This window comes from Balearica regulorum, chromosome 1 (assembly GCF_011004875.1).
Source record: "Balearica regulorum gibbericeps isolate bBalReg1 chromosome 1, bBalReg1.pri, whole genome shotgun sequence".
NCBI classification, from domain to species: Eukaryota; Metazoa; Chordata; class Aves; order Gruiformes; family Gruidae; genus Balearica; species Balearica regulorum.
Genome location: NC_046184.1, coordinates 92,641,203 through 92,654,321, shown reverse-complemented (window position 1 = coordinate 92,654,321; position 13,119 = coordinate 92,641,203). Strand labels below are relative to the sequence as shown.

The window sequence follows — 13,119 nt, the reverse complement described above, 5'->3', positions numbered from 1 at the left end:
TCATTTCTACGAAGACTACAGTTCTGACAGCAAGGCTGCAAGCTGTAATCTCATTATATAAATAAAGATAAATGGAAATCTCCATTGGGTTCCCAGTGACCAGCCCTGGAAAGGGAAACAGGATGTTTGAGGAAAACAAATGCCACAAGAACATTTAAAGATTTATAGGTGCAATTTGACACTGTAGTTTCAGGAGCATCTGTGAAGAGGGGCCTGGGTTGAATGGGCTAAAGAGGGGAAAAAACCCCTACTCCTTGTCCTTACTTTTGTGAAGGGATAAACTGGAGGAGACGGGCTCGTCCTGTGTTTAAACAGAAGGCTTCAGGGCCGTGGGATCCAGCCTGCATCTCAGTGACTACGCTCACAAATGTACAAATAACAATCACAATAACAAAACCTTACTGATGGAAATACCCTGACATAGCTAAAGTGCTTCACTATTTCAGAACTGGAATAGGAGAGAAATTTGTGAAATTAAGATGCCTGCATTCCTTGTCCAAAATCAGGGGGAAAAAACTGAACAGCACACAGGTAAAATAGATGGATTTTAAATTACATTATCAGTAACCTATGGCATAAGCACTACATTTAATGTTGTTGAGTATTTTTAAACAGCATCCACTAGGCTTGAGTTGAAACATTAGATTTACTCAAGTGTAAGTTCTCTTAGTTAATAAAATTACATGTGACTTGCCACTGTATACAGGAAAATCTAGTATGTTTGCTTTGAGATAGCTTCATTAGGTTTCTTTGTTCATCCCAAGTCACTTGCTGATTGTTCCTGTTTCTGTGGTCTCGGTATTTCTGGTTTTGATTTTTTCTAAAGGGTTTTCCATGTCAAATATAGAGGTTCCTAAATAGTGATAGACCGTGACCGATGGTCCTATCTTAAGTTCTCAAGCATATGCATAAGACCTGAAACACTGTGGGCTTAACTCTGGAAGATGATAAGAACTGTGGCTCCAGTCCAACAAAGTATATTTGTCCTGGGCATAGTCTGATTCAGCTGGACTACTTGCATGCTCCAATTTAAGCACTGGGAAGGAGAGCAGTTAAATCAGGGCCTGTTGGGATAAAGACAAGCAGTGCGGTTCTGATCATAGCAATAGTACCCCCCTTGTCTCCGGTGCAGTTCCTCTGATGTATGTAAGGGTAAGTGAAACTGGATCTGTATTCATAGGATCCTGTCTTACTTTAGACTCCAGCCTTCAACATGATCTCTTTCACTTGGAATAATATCAGTTAATTGAGATAATAGATACATATCACTGGTTTATGACAGAAAGAAGATGCTCAGGTTCTGTAAAAATTCTTTATCTTTGAGTTATCAGAACCTAATTAACCTATCTCCTCCAAGAAGATTAAGCTTGGAATATGTAAAAGTCCTGTCTAAAGTCCACAGTGGTGAAAGGAGCAGGCTCTGTCATGGTCCCATTGTTAACGGCTTAGAAGGATGGGCTGTTTAGCCAGGTTGGTGTGAATTCGTAGGTCTCAGTCCAGCTCACGACAGACTATGGTCAATCTCACAGCTGCTCCACGTGAATATCCTTGTTGAGTGAGGGACTCATTCTGGAAACCTTCTCATGCTGGGAGACTTAAAACTGAGGCAGTGCTAAGGCTGCTAGCCTGCTAAGGATTACAACTTTAATTCCAGATTCCCTGCATCCTATGTTGTTATGTGATTAGACAGATGATGTTTTTCTAGGAATTCCCTGAGATACAGCAGGTTGATGTGACTTCTTAGCTGTAAAGGCATCATGAGGAAAGTACTTCATAAGTGCCTTCAGCAGATGTTCTTAGCACACATGTAACTATTGCAGGGATAAGCCATGTTGCTATTTATCTTTAGATGACATTTACTGTTAGCGTTGCTCCCTGATACCTGGTCTCACTCCTTTTTTTCCGTTCCCTCCTTCCCTAGCCAATTCAGATCTGAAAGCAGTATGTTGTGGCCCAGCAGTGCATAAAAGTAGCTGCACTGCATCTGCATTCAAACTGGGTACATCAGTGTAGCAGCACGTTGCAGGCATCTGTGTGAAGGAGCTTTGCCTCAGCTCAGCCCTGCCATGAGCGTCTTTGTCCCATGCTCCACTGCACAGTGCAGTGAAACCCAAAACCTGATGGGAAATCCACAGACCAAACTGTTTCAGAGTTCAGATCCATCCTAGGGGTCTAGGTGTTTGTCACTACTACTCTGCCTATCAAAGCTTTGTTCAGTGTGGCCGAGAAATGAATAATGCAAAAGACTATTTGAATCATGTGGCCTCTGCTTGCTCTCGAGTTTCTTGCATGAATGGTAATTTACTGTAATATGCTGCAGCACCAGAAACGCAGCTAGGACTATTTTTCATCACTTTCGTGCTTCAGAGTAGCAGGGCTTGGACCACCGAAAAAGATAAATGAAAATGCAGACCAACATCAAGTCCAGAGCTCCTGGCTTAGAGAAATGGACGCTTTCTGTTTCTTGCCTCTCCTGTGCAAGCTGCGTAGCCTGGATCTGAAAGCTGGTTAGCCAGCTTCGCTGGTGGTCAGCTCTTTGCAGTTGATCAATCCAAAAAGACCTAACTTGGTGCAAAGCTATAGGGCCACATACAGATGGTTACTCAGTAGTGCTTATTGTACGTTGACAGGAGAGGGCAAAAAACCCCAAAACTACTGACACAAGGTTGTTACAAACTGCAAAACAAGAAGGAAAACCACTGCTCTTTCACATACACTTGCAATTCTCTGCTATTTGCTCTCCTTGCTGTTCTCTGCCCCTTCCATAGTCTCTCAGCGTGTAAAATAATCATGCTTACATTGCATAACTTACAGTGTTGATGTCACCATGGAATTTGGTGCTTGGCTGTTGGAATTTTTTTATTAGATGTAGTGTTTAGAATCTAAGCAGTGATCATAGCTTTAAGACTTCTATAAATATGTACTTGTTTCCAGTGGGATTTTCTTTGTCTTTATTAAATATCTGTCTGATTCAGAACACTTATCACGACTTTGGAGAATGAGTGTGTATGGAGAAGCGTGGAGGGGGAGGTTGGGATTTTAAAAGCCTAGTCAGATGACTTAAGGGCAGCAAATCTGTACTGTAGGGTAAGGTGATTTATTTCTTTGGATACTGACAACTGGAAAATAGCTTCCAGAAGAAACATATGATCTCAAAAATAGTGCTAAGGAAGTATGATGTGTCTTTTCATTGTATTGGTGAACGAAAGCTAGCTCAATGCTAGTGAGAACTACTGCTATTGAACTTGCTGGGAACTGTGGAAAAGGGGCTCAAACTCCAGTGCCTGGGTCCCCAAACGCCAAGTCACCAGTGAAATATCAGGAATCAGTGTCTACCTTTTCTTTACCTACGAGATGAGGAGGGGTTCCAGCAAGAGGAATGAGGAAACTGCACTTCACATCAATCCGTTTCTCTACATCTGATTCATCTGCTTATGTGGGGATGAACTGGAGTATCCCACTAAGGACAATAGGCTAGGTCACATGAGGAGGGACGCCTCTGCTTCTGTATGTATTTGATTTGTTCAGTTTTGCGGGGGCTGTATTAAAACCACGTGCCACAAGAAGGACAGTCTTAAAAGAGCTGATTTTCCAACTAGGCTAAAAATAGTGTTTTCCTTGTTTCATTTTGGTGGTGCCTTTCCGTGGCATGTCTGGCCCTACCCGCAGTTGTAGTTATTTCAGATGAGGAGTGCCTTTTTCTGGTTTAAGATAAACCACTTCTGTACTTGGTTATAGGTGCTGCTCAGTGTTACCTTGACTGGTCTCTTCAGGACTGTTCGCTCTCATTTTTTATGGTCATCTTGTCTCTTTAGGTCTTGTCTCCTCTGGTTGACAGTTTTTCCATCTCCAGCCCTCTGCCTGTATAGTCCTTAGAAGAGCCTCTTATCATGAGGGAAAAAAAAAAGGGGGGGGCGGGTTTCTGGACATTTCCCAGCATGTATTCATAAGCACATGCAGCAGGTATGTCCTTGGAAGCTATCAACTCGGAGTCCGCGTTTCAAAATGTGTTCTGGGACACATTGTTCATTCTGGAGAAATCCATCCACAGATACTTCTGAGACACCTACACCTCGTTTATCAGTTCAATGTCATTTGACGTTTTCTCTCATCCTTTCACCAGAAGGAAAAAAAAAAGAGTGCACACAAAAGGGTCAATGTTTTTGAAAGGTCAGTAATTCCAGATGAAATGCAAACCTAAGGCTTAAAAAAAAAAAAAATCTCCATTGAGCAATAAAGCACTTAGAGTTTTACTTTGTTACGCAAGAGAGAAACTTTCCAGCTGGCTGGCAGCGGTTCCGAAGGGTGTCTGCATGGTTATTGATTAATTAAATCTATTGTTACTCACTTCTTTCATTAATCCAACTGTTTTCTCTTCACTTGTGTCCCTGCACAACCTTGTTTTAAAGACTCGGAATCTGTCAGAGACAACTGCTTTGAGTATCAGGTTGCTTACTTGAAATGCTAACTCTTCCCGTCTCAGAAATTTCTAGGTGTGGCATTTTAGACCTCAGAACAATGAGAAAGCTGCTTTAAGTTGAAGGTGCCCCCAGTCTCATGTTCAGACCTGGAACTGTGTGTCCACGTGTGACAGAGAGGGGGATGCCAAAGGTCGGACCAGAGAGGTGGCTCCGCTGCTTTCGGTAGGACTGCGCTCGGTTCCAGTGCTGAAAGGCAAACCTCGTAGGGGATTTCCTGCTGCGGTGCGGGGACAGATGCCTCTGGTGGGTTGATACTTGCTGTTTGTGATTATAAATCCCTGGTGGAGGTGTGTGGAGGATGGGATAGCAGTATCAGCAAGCCAGCAGTACGGTTTTGCTTCTCCGTAGGCCAACCTCAGCCCTAATGAAAATTTCCAAATAGCCTTACAGTCATGCAGTCCTCCGCTCATGGTCCCAATAGTTAATAAGCCTGAACAGCGCAGCTGCCCTGGCCATAGGAGGTTATGTCTAAAAATCCAGAGAAGAGCCCAGGTTTTGCTAAGCCACCCCGTCCCTGGCGTCTCTGTTTGCTGTACTGAGGGTACTTTGTTTGCTGGTCCCTGGCCCAGCGCCACTGACTCATGTCACACAGGAAGCTGAACCCCAGCCAGCTGGGAACCGCTTCTGGTCGCTATCTCCAGTCATCAGTGCTCGGCTGGAGCCTGTTAACCAGCCGTGCAGGTCCCGGGCGTTTGCTTTCCCTTTCAACCCCTTGAGATAGCAGAGTCTGTTCTACCGGGATGAATGCGTTTAGGAAATGCCAAATCCAAACTAAGCACCGCTGGGTACAGGGAATTTTTAGCTTCAAGACTTCAATCCCAATTGGAAACATTTGCCAGAAACTAGGACGGACTGAGTTCCAGCCCCAGAGCAGGGCAGACCTCCTGGATAAAGCTCCCCCACAGCAGCGATGCTCATTATGAGATCCTTTGTCGCGGCAGCCACAAGTCATTCCTGCTTCCTTCCTGCTGTACATCAGCGTTATTTCCAGAGAAATACAGGGGTGATTTCAAGGGTAAAAGTAAAGCCGTCAGTCAGGTCAAGAGAACACGATCTCTACCTTTCTGAAGCAAGGAAAGGGAGGAGACACTTTGAGTTTGTGACTATTTGGCTGCTTTATAGTTGTGTTTGGAAGAACATAAAAGAGACCCGGAAATTTCAGAGGGCTATTTTAGGAAATCCTTTGTAAGTTCCTTTAGGAGATGGATTTTACCTTAACAATTCAACTAATTACAATTAGTCACTTGATCCTGAAAGCAGAAGGAAATTCTACCATGCATATTTCATACAGGATTTACTTAAGTATTCTGATTTTTAGCTCCTTGGCACCCGCTGTTAGTCCTTTTGCCTGAAATTTCAGCTGGCAATACCGATGCCTTTGTACCAGAGAAGTGGGCTTCCTTTCTGAAGAGCTTAACAACAATAGTGTCTGCTGGCAAGCTCAGTTCTTGTAAAAATCAGACGCAAACAAAATACACATAGGTTGGCTTTCCAGTAGAGTCAGGTACACGAAAATGTTTGTGCCTGGGGATGTCCATTTTCCCCCAGCTGTATCGGTAGGTATCTGAAGATGATTACCTTGCCGATAACTGGAGATCACCTGGTTATAGCAATACTACTACTAAGCAGTACAGTAACCCTTCATGCAGCGTAGTACCAGGAAGGCCCTCTACTTTCCCTAAAGAATTTACGAATAGGACATTTTAACCATTTCCTAGCCACAGCAACGTGTTGGCCATTGTGAGAGTCCCTGCAGGGGAGCTGAGACCTCGGAGGGGGGCTGGCACAGCAGATGGGGAGGAGCGGCTGGTGATGTGTTTAACTCGCCTGCTTGCTTAGCAGTATAAATGTGTTGAGCACTGAGTAAAGTTGCAGTCAATTTGGAGTAAACAAAATGTAATGTAATGTAATGTATTTTGGCATAATTGCAGTAATTATATGAGGATGCTGCTTTTAACTAAACAGCTGTTACCTTTTTCTGATTGAATTAAATAGTTATAAGCCTCCGAGCTTGCTATTACTCTCTGTTCCTTTCTTGCTTAAATCTCTTTTCCTGTTGTCTGTTTTATCAATCAGAGATTATGCCTGAGGATTTTGCAGTGCCTCTCTTTGGTCAGATTAGAAATGTTTGTGGTATCTTGCTCTCTAAAGCTTTGCACACACAGGGCAATTTTCCTGGAGAAGCTTTACGGCCACTTCAGAAGTGCCCTTGTGCTGGCAGCTACCCGCGCTGCTCTGCTGCAGCCCCGACCTCTGTGGAAGGGACTAATCCTGGAAATAAGTTGATCCTGATCTGAATAAGACTGTCAGGAGAGGCAGCCAATGCTTTGCTACTCCTCAAGCAGTCTCTAACCCATAGGAACTAAGGCTCAGCATTTTCTTGAATTAGAACTATGTAGGACTGGTGGTTAGGATGGTTTGCAGTGCAAGCTTTGCCTCTCCTGGACCTCAGTGGTGCCTCAGCTGCTTTAGCAGTTGTGTTGGAGCAGCTTAAGGTGCTATGACCCACGCCCCCATTCTACCCTGTGCTATAGCAGATGAAGAATTTGACCGTCATGATCTTCCACCTGAAAAGCCACCGTAAGCAGCGGCATGGGTGGTACCGTTTACAAACTGCACCGCCTGATAGCAGGACAGTAGCAGGAGTGAGTCTTCCAGCCTTGTGTCCCTTCAGATCATTTTTGGTCACTTTCTGGTCATCTTATCTTCACTCACCCTCAATGTTTTCCTCATTGCACTCTTCAAATATTTCTTTGTTGGTGTTTCAGGTGACCTCAGCAAAGCTGGAAGAAAAACTACTTTTGAAGGAGCAACAGTGATAGCTCAGCAGCACAACTCCTGTGTACTGAACTCCACTAGGTTCCCTCCAATGTAAGTGCCTGGCCCCACCTGACCTGTGGCCCCAAGCAATCCTGTCTTTGTATTGCCTTAAATTTGATGCAAATAGGTCACCCTATCTAAGAAAGACTGTAAGAAAAGAATCCTAAACATTTTAATTCGCAGGCATTTCTGAATTGGCAATACTCTTGACAGTGCACCGTACAGCTTATAAATAGTGCTTTGAGTGCCTATGATGTCACGAACGACAAGAGCATCTGACTTGTGATTTATTACATCAGATCGTGGCTTGTTCGTAGGCTTGTAACTTGCAGCTTACAGTCAGTACACCCACTATTACTCCTAAGCCATCCCAGTGTTGAGCAGATACATAAATGCTGCTTAGAATTGAAACAGTAAACAACCAATTAAAAGTTTAACCTCTTCCTTTCCAATCTCTTCCTATATTATTAACTGGGATACTGTTGCTTAAATTAAGGTTGTGTGAGATAATGACAAATAGGCGTTCTTTCATTTGCCCTTGTATCACATTTGCACTAACAATACTTGTAGATATTTTGAGTATTTATGCTCAAACATAATTTCTTATTAAAACTGTATTTATTTGAAGAGATGTTCTTTGCTTTTCTTCAGGGCAAGATTGTTGTTTTAGGAGATTTCCTAGAATAAAATAGTGAAAGCTCATTTCTTGAATTTAATAAAAGAAGGATTTTAATTCTTTTTATAGTTCTTGACACGGCACACATATGCACATAAATCGGTTTACCTAACCAAACAGCAGTTTGCAGAACCAGAGTTGGAGAGTTGGACAATGTCATTAGAATGGGAAAAGCTTGGTATTCGGCGGGGGTGGATCTCATTCACTTTGGCCGTCTTTTGGAAGGGGTCACAGTTAAGGCTTTAAGATTTAAATACAGGCCAGTATAATCCTCAGGTATTAATGAATCCTGAATGTAATGATTTTAAGATTGCAAATTCTTTCTCCCACTCATGTTCCCTAGTGTTTCTGAGTTCCAGGGATGACTTGGTTTCCAATAGCCCAGTCACAGAAAAAGGCGCTCAGCTTGAAATCTACTGAAAGAATGAAAACATTTCAACATACCAATGGTTATCCAACCAGATGCATTTTAAAATAAACAAAAGCCCACCCTGAGAAAAATGTGTGATTATATTCCGGTGTCTAAAAACTGGTATATCCTGGTATCTAAGAGCGGGAAGGGGAGTAACTGCATCATTCAGATATGGCAAAATGGGAGATAATTTACATAGCTACTCTCAACTGAATATCAGTGTATCTTGCTGGTACATTAGCAGGTGTTCTCTATCAAAGGTTACTGTAGAGCACTCCTAAATGTATCCTTGTAGTTTGATTTACTCCCTCCCTTTAAAAAAAAACCAACCCTCAGGTAAGTCTGAGGCTATACGAGAAGAAAAGTAATTAGTAGTACTAATGTCCTGTAAAATATCTCAGTCTATGCCTTGCAGTTTCACAGTCTGTGATCTTAAAAGCATAGCCTATGTCCTGAGATCAGAAGCTTCTTCTGTATTCTCATGGGACAAAGTACCCTAAACCAGCTAGCAGAACAAGATCAGATACTACCTGTCAGTGTGATTTGCAAGGGGGACACAAAGGAAATTTTTCTCTAGCCAGCTGGTTCTTTCTAAACATTCATTTGTATTAATTAAAAGTTATATGATGTTAGCAGCCCTTACTGGAGTTGGGACAGAGTGCAGATAAGATGGTTCAAGGTGTATGAGAAATCTAGTTTATTGCAGTCTTCTCTATACAGATTTTGCATTTTATATCTAACCTTGTTTAGTAAATAGCGAGTTGGCTAGCTAGGGTGGCCATGAAAGAGAAATCTACTGCACAGCATGTCAGCAATATTGCTTCTAGCTAGGTTTACATACATCTGCAGGTGGCCTGAAAGCTTTTTTTTTTTTTTTTTACTGGACCTGCTTTTGAATATGAATGTTTTCAGACTCTTGCTCATGAGGTAGGCAGGGGGCTCAGTGGAGGTCGTGGGAGTGCCGTGTGCTTGCTGCCTCTGAAAAGAAGAGCCAAGGTGTCTTAAATGGCAAGAAAAATGCTTATCTTTGTGCAAAGAAAAAATATTTATGTGCACTGCTACTAATCTCAGGTGTTTAGTCATCAAGGAAGAGGCCTTCGAAATACAGAAATCAAAGGATTATGAAATAAATAGGAAAAAAATTCCTTTTTTATGCCCTCTGGATATGGGTGCCATTGGTGTACAGAGAATTTCTGTTCTCAGGCTTTTCTGCACAGTCATGACAGCTCAAATCCTGTTTCCTTTAGATCAAAGCACGTATGCAACTCCTTGATACCGGGAACTGCAGCTTTAAGGAAAATATTGCAAAACTTTCCTGTATAAAAGTATGCAGATTTTTTTGTAACATTTATCATCCAGTTACTGGCACACTGCCACTGGCACAGGGTAGTGCTGGAGGCTGACTGGGTGCCTTCAACAATTATCAGTGTGTATTTTTCTATGTCTTACCATCTCCCTGACACGTGGTAGCTGCCACTGTCAGAGGCAGGGCAATGGCCAGATAAGCCTTTGCCGTGCTCTGCTGGGGCCTTTCTTATGACTTATTTTGGATTTGGAAGAGTTAGTAAAGATGCAGATTAATTTTTCCTCCTCCGTAATTAGATCCCAGAGGAAAAATGCCACAAGCCTCAACTATGTCCTTAATCTCCTGAACAATAGAAACCATATTAAAAAAAAATTAACTGTCTTCCTGGGAGGGGTGGATGCTAGTCAGTGACCCAGAGCTGGGTTTCTGGTGTGAGCCTTGCATGGGCTGGCTGGGGGGCAGCGAGGGCACCTCCTGCTTAGCTGGGCTGGGTTGGGCTCCTGCCAGGCAGATACGTGCGGCCCAAAAACTGGCAGGGCGCTTTGCAGCGGTGTGGAGAGGCGTCAAGGAAGGGAAGGCGGGCGAGCAGCTTGCTCCTCTCTGCAAGAAGCAGCTTACTTCCAGGTCGAGAGCACTTTGGCAGAGGCACGGGGTGGATGGATGCCCCCCGCTTGCCCAACTCAGCTTCTGGAGAGTTGCCTTCCTTCTCCAGGTCTGTCAGCTACCCGGAACTAAAAATACTTCTCTGAAACGTGCCCTTCTCTACACACAGCCATGCAGAGAGCCTCAGCTGGGCTGGCAGAAAGCCGTCTCCTGGCATTTTCTGTGTACTTCAGGAAGGGCACAATCAGCTGCCCAGGACCATTACCAAAAGAATTGGGACAGAGAACTGCACTCGTTAACCCAGCCTCTGCTCTCTTCCTCCTCCCTCTGACTCAACAAGTGGTGCAAGCTGCAAACAGCATCCTTATCCAACAAGCATGCATTTTATTTCCATAACAAATTGAGGTATTAGGAATTTTAAGCCCCAGATGTTTCTCAGAGTTATGTAAACCAAAAGGCACCCAGATGCCCACATAAGAGCAGAGGGAAAATCCCTTCAAGAGCACGTGCCTGTCCCACGGCTGCACTGGGCTGCCGAGCAGTGTTATTCGAACTGTAAGGTGCAACAGGCTGAGATAGCAAAAGCCCAGGAAGAATGAGGTGAAGGTGTAAAATGACACACTGTTCCTTTTTTTTTTTCCCCAGGCGGGCCTAGGCAAAACTAGAATATACTACAGTTCTGGCTCCCAAATCAAGAGTCAAGTTCTCCTATGCATGAACTCAGGCAGAAAGCTAACCAACAGAAAGAGGCCTAAATGGCAGAGTATTGAAAGAAAAAAGATCTAACAAGACAGGTAAATATTACATTCAGTGTTTCCCAACGTACTGTATTTCCTTTCCCTCTCCTTGTTTCATTCCCCTTTTCAGAGAGAGAATTGTCATCTGGAAGCAAGGAGAAATCTCCTCTTGTTTTGTTACGTTAGGGCACATAGGGAAAGTTTGAAAATGTTTAGGTTTTTGAAAATTATTTTTTATCTTTAGAACTGTCACAAACACTGAGTCTGTTTCTTGGAGGTCTTTCTGGGTGGACTCGAAATGTTGACCAGGAGGTCTCTGAATTCTTAGAGAAAGTAGCTGGGACTTTATTTCCTTCCAGCAGTTTATTTTGTCCTTTTAATTGAAGATATATTAATGAACACACACTGTTAAAAACAGCTGTTCCTGCCTCATACTAGAGCTCATCACCACAGTAGCTCTGCTGAAAACAGGAAAGCGATCTCCTGGTGATTCAGTCCTGTGTGAGCTTTTGCTCTCCTTTCTTCCACAAGGCTCTGTCCCTCACCCAAAATGGGCAGCCTGCCTCTATCTACCTCCCATTTGCCCTGGGATGTCCTGTGTTACAGAGATCAATGACATGACCTAGCCTTATCTCGTACTAGGAAATTATAGAGCTATTAGGAACGCGGAAAATACCTTTTCTCTCCCTCTCCTCCCACCAGTCAACTGCAATCAGCACAAGCTTTAATGTAAATGCAGTGATAGAGGCATGAGCAGCAACAGGAGGCTTTTTACCGTTGTGGTTTATTATTACTGTCTGAGAAAATAAGCTGCAAATGCAGTACTGAGGTTTGCTAGTTACGACATTGCCCCTGTAGCTGTTTGCTGGAAGCAAAGAATGAGATTTGAAACTGTGCAACCAGTGAGGCAGGACAGTATTTTATTAAAAGCTGCAGCACCCTAAGGAGTGAAGGAACTAAGTTGTAGGCACCTAAGAAAAGCGTTTGGTAATGTTCTGAGGACATCCACATGCACAGGATGAAAGGGCCTTTCTAAGGGGAGCTTCACAAAACTCCATGTGTGTGGCTTCTCACCCCAGCTTGCCTCAGTTGGGATGCCAAGGAATCCATGGTTGGGATACCATCAGGCCTTTCTGGCTGAAAGGTACTGACTGTAATAGTAAGTGGCTGACTCAGTTTCAGCCTGGTGGCCTCCTAAAACTCTCCGTATGTGCCAGATATAAGGAGGTCTTCATCATGCAGGTATCTCCAAAGAACCAAATTGAGGCTAGCGCATCCTGGCATGCAGAGTACTAATACGTCCTCTGAGGCTGAGTCACCATCCGTTCTCACCAGACCAGGTTTTGAATCAGGTCAGAGGACCAGTTGTTTATTGTCAAAACCCTTAAGCTCTCTATCCCTCCTTGCCAGTAAAGCTATTTAGCTTTCTGCCACTGTTTCAAAGCGTTACTCTTTCAAAGTGGCCTGTGCCTGACTTCTCCTTAATGCCGCTCTCCAGAGAGAAGCAAACACAGCATCACCCTTGGTCAGGGCCAGGTGCCCTGTGTCCGTGACCTTTGCCATGCTGACCTGCCCTCATCTTGCCTGACAGCATTAATTGCCTCTTAGGGCAGCTTTGTCACCTGCTCTGGGAGGTTAAGACAGACAGCTCATGCTTCCAATAGTTAGGAACTAGTAATAGCCAGTTTGGGTCATGGTATGAGAGGAGAGGCTGGTAATACCCCTGTTTCAGTGCCCCATTAGAGTGGAGGAATCCTCAAAATGTGGGTTAGTTTCAGTGGAACCCCCTCCCTCACTGGCCCAGGTTCTTCCTCATCTTCTGTTTCAGCTCTGAACCACAATCCACGTGAGGAGGGCGTGATGCTATTTATTCTTGCTTCCTCCCTCTCTGGGATCCTATCAGAAACACCAGTCTGAGTCAGAGACAGAGACTGTGACTGAAACGAGAGAGAAAGCTCGGAAATGCACACATTTTAGCCCAATGTGTCTACCCCAGCTCTGTGAAGGAAAAATGGGCCTCAAAAAATGCGTGAGATACTCAGCAAAATAGTGGATAAAGAAAGACTATGTCAATCAGAAACTGC

At 43.8% G+C, this 13,119-nt stretch overlaps 1 protein-coding gene across 1 annotated transcript in view; it reads left to right on the top strand.

Annotated features, from left to right (window-relative positions):
• The window catches only part of ATP1B1 (ATPase Na+/K+ transporting subunit beta 1), a 154,450-nt gene that overhangs the window by 100,042 nt on the left and 41,289 nt on the right, over nucleotides 1-13,119 (top strand). The window contains exons 2-3 of the mRNA XM_075766285.1: nucleotides 7,250-7,352; nucleotides 10,944-11,092. The gene's annotated coding sequence lies outside the window, so the exon portion shown is untranslated. The remainder of the gene's footprint in view (nucleotides 1-7,249; nucleotides 7,353-10,943; nucleotides 11,093-13,119) is intronic.